The sequence below is a fragment of the Suricata suricatta genome, chromosome 1, assembly GCF_006229205.1.
Source record: "Suricata suricatta isolate VVHF042 chromosome 1, meerkat_22Aug2017_6uvM2_HiC, whole genome shotgun sequence".
Taxonomy (NCBI): Eukaryota; Metazoa; Chordata; class Mammalia; order Carnivora; family Herpestidae; genus Suricata; species Suricata suricatta.
Genome location: NC_043700.1, coordinates 1,459,591 through 1,463,049, shown reverse-complemented (window position 1 = coordinate 1,463,049; position 3,459 = coordinate 1,459,591). Strand labels below are relative to the sequence as shown.

Sequence of the window (3,459 nt, the reverse complement as noted above, 5' to 3'; positions counted from 1 at the left end):
GGATGTCCCTTCTGCGGCGCCCGCAGCGCTGCCCTCTCCCGCCAACAGGAGTGTGTCAGCCCTGGATGCACTCTCTGGCTGCGCCTCCGAACCGCAGGCCACCGTGCGCCGGGGGCTCAGCGGCTTGGTCCCCAGGCCGCCGCACTGATGCTTTCATGAGGGTGCCGCGCGGCCCCCCGCCGGTTGGCTGAGGCTCCCTCTCTGCAGCACTGAGCTACTGGGTACAGCTGACAGCAGGCCATGCCCTCTCGGTCCGAGTCAGCGTTCACCCCTCCAGTCTCCTCGCTGCGTCCGAGGCCAAACACGGCCAAGGCGGGCTGTCTCTAAACTTCAGAAGGGGGACTTTAACCCCGGCTTGGTAGAGCCCCCACGGAGCTTTTATTTCAACGACTCCCGTTTATATTCGTCCCATGTCCCCGTATCAGCAGCTCTCCTGATTCGCCTGCGACCGCACTGTTCGCCCCGGGGACTGTCCATAATTCACTTGACCAGGTGTCAGAAAAACAGTCAGTGGCCCGAGAACCGGCCTTCCCCGCTCATCCATCAGGGGCCTCTTCCGCTGTGGAACATCAGGTGTTTCCATATGGTGTCACCACACTCTTCTTGTTCCTGTTTACAGGAGAGAGAGAGAGAGAGAAAGGGGGCGTCTGAATGTGCACTTTGCATTGGGGTTATTCTGTGTCACTGGGCTCTACTGCTCGGCCCTGACTTTCAGGTTAGGGGCTCACAGTTGGTGGGAAAGGGGGTTGTGACTTTTGGCGGCTGGAGAGTTTGGTGGAGAAGATACACAGAATAATTTAGGGATTTTTGGAAGTGCCATCTCCCCTATTCTTGCCCTGATCGTGAGGCCCCCGAAGGAGAACCCAATTCCAGCAGAGGGCTTTATAAACATAGGGTTGATCCTAACAAAACTGCTCGTTTGGTGGGTAAAAAGCAGTCAAACTTCTTATTTTCAAACGAATGAGATGTATCTGTAGAGAACGGTCCGAGGAAGCTACGCGATCTTATTAATTGTATTAATATGAGTTTTCCTACAGTCTTTTCCAGTTGATGTCAAATTAAGTGACCCCCGATATTTGGAGGAAGGAGCTGAGGTCACTTCTCTGGAGCGGGCCTCGGAGGCTCAACTCCGAAATCAGTCTGAACTGCTCCTTCCTGGAATCACGTCTGTGAGACCTCCAGGAAGCCGTTCTCCACAAACAGCCCATGCACAGCAAAGGGAAAGCCAAAGCAAAGGGAAAAAAAGGAAAAGAAAAAAGAAAGGAAGTATGCGGAAGGCAGACATGCATCTGCAGACGAACGATAGTCATAGAATGTCTTTCCTGCATCGGCAAAACCTTCTGAGACTCACTCCCCAGCCTGGAAGGATCTTAGCAGTTTCACCAGGAGCGTAAAGGGAGGGCCCAACCGTGTCCCAGCTTTCTCAAGGAGAGATTTTACAGGCCAGGAAACCACAGTATGTAGGATGTTGGCCTCTCAAATGAGATTAATGACCCCTAATCACCTTCCCTCAGCCCTCCTGGTTTCTAGTAGCCTACTTCCTACCTTACCTGATCCTTATCAATGGTGGCGTTGCGCATACTCACCTGCTTGCCTTGCCCTTCCTGCGGCTCTTACTGAAACAACTTTCCCCTGGGCGCCTAGGGGGCTCAGTCTGTTACGTGTCAGACTTCGCCTCAGGTCCTGATCTCATGGTTGGTGAGTTCAAGCCCTGCATCGTCTCTATGCTGACAGCTCAGAGCCTGGAGCTGCTGCAGACTGTTTCCCTCTCTCTGCCCCTCTCATGCTCATGCTCACTCTCACACTCTCTCCCAAATATAAGCAAACATTAAAAAATCAACTCTCCCATTGTGTTAGCAGTAAATGCCTTCGGGTTGGAAATTCGAGACATTCAATTCCCTCTCTCCCTTGCTCTGTGTCTCCTCTCCAGAAATCTTTAACAGTAACTTTCACGGCCCATCGGCTGTGTGCAAGGCAGTGTCCGGGACACAGGGAAATGCAGCGTAAGCTACAACCCTGGCCTGCGGGGTGCAGGGGGCGCGGACCGGCTCCGGTGTTTACTCAGCTGTGGCCCCGCCCCGCGGCGATGCGGGCTCCGCGCCGTCCTGCCCGCAAGGCTGGGTGACGACGAACCGGAAACCTGTGCGCTGTGGCAGCAGCCCTGGCAGCCCCCCAGGGGCCCGGCGCTGCTGGCAGGCCGTGAGGCCAGTCACGGGAACGGCTAGGACACTGACGAACCGGGCTCAGAAATCCACAGACGCGGAGCACAAACAGGGCCTGCCAGCGTTGGCGCTGGGGAGATGGGTGAGAACCTCCACGGGGACAGGAAGTCAGGACTGGCGGTGACCGGGCCCACCCTTCACACGTCTGCACACCACCTAACGCCGTAGACCCCAGAACACCAACCTCGGATTTTATTTCTTTGTGTGCCTGAGAACAGGGTCCCCAGAGCTTCCTGGTTTTTTCTCTGGCTGGACTCAGGTCAAAGAAAACCCTAAGAGTTGTCTTTCTGGAAAGCCCCGGATGGAAGGGAACGGCGGGGAACGGGACACGCCTTTAAAGCTTCCGTGCGGGGCTCTGTGTTGTGAGAGCCCTCCAGGACCAGGGAGAGGCCCGAGAGCCCCGGCAGGGGAGCGGGTACAATGGGCTGTGGCTCCCATGGAGCAGGGGCCCTCGCTCCACAGAGGAACCGACTCAGTCCAGAGTAGCCGGGGGTCCAGCCTGCGGGGGCGTCTGCCGGCCTGGGAGAGCCGGCCCCGGGCTCAGCCCAGCCACCCGGAGAAAGCAACAATCATCTCAAAAATCCTGCCTCTAGAGTTCTAATAACACCACTTCTACTCCTCGACACACATGAAAGGTGTGAAACTGTGTCCTTTTGAGGGATGTTTCCAGCAGAGATGGCTTCATCTGTGGACACACTCCCCGGGCTCCCCGGGCACCAGGCTGGGGGCAGAGCGGGCCGAGGCACGCTCCCCTGGATGAGCCCTCCCAGCTCAGCCACGCCAGCAGCTGTGCACCCGGGACCAGGGCAGTCCCCACTCACGTCCAGCCAGCCGAGGCGAGGCCGCACACGGATGTCGCCGGGTGTGCCCCAAGACAGCCTGCCCCCCGCGTCAGGCACGGTGGCACGGAGTTAGGGGCCACCCCCGTGGCCCCTTGCCCCCCCCCCCCCCCCACCAACAGGGAAGCTACCGGGCATCACACGGGGCCTCTTCCCAGTGTCTCCCGAACCTTGAAGAGTAGGCGGGTCAGATTCCACAGAAGTGAGGACATTAGGCAGAGGGGCGTGTCCTTCTCTAAGAGGAACTGCACAGTAATGCCCTCCCTCCCTCCTCCCTGAATGGCCCATTACAAGGATTTCCCCTTAACACAGATGGGGAGGAGGGGCGCCCGGGGGGCTCAATCAGTAAAGCATCTGACTCTTAATCTATCTCAGCTCAGTCATGATCTCACCGTTCA

The 3,459-nt window shown here is 57.5% G+C and overlaps 1 long non-coding RNA gene across 1 annotated transcript; it reads right to left on the bottom strand.

Moving 5' to 3' along the window:
* Window positions 1-355: 355 nt before the first annotated feature.
* LOC115271586 lies at window positions 356-3,102 on the bottom strand. Its single transcript, XR_003901153.1, has 2 exons — window positions 3,044-3,102; window positions 356-609 (listed from the first exon to the last, which is right to left on the bottom strand). It is a non-coding gene; the product is annotated as an uncharacterized LOC115271586 (long non-coding RNA).
* Between the last annotated feature and the right edge of the window lie 357 nt (window positions 3,103-3,459).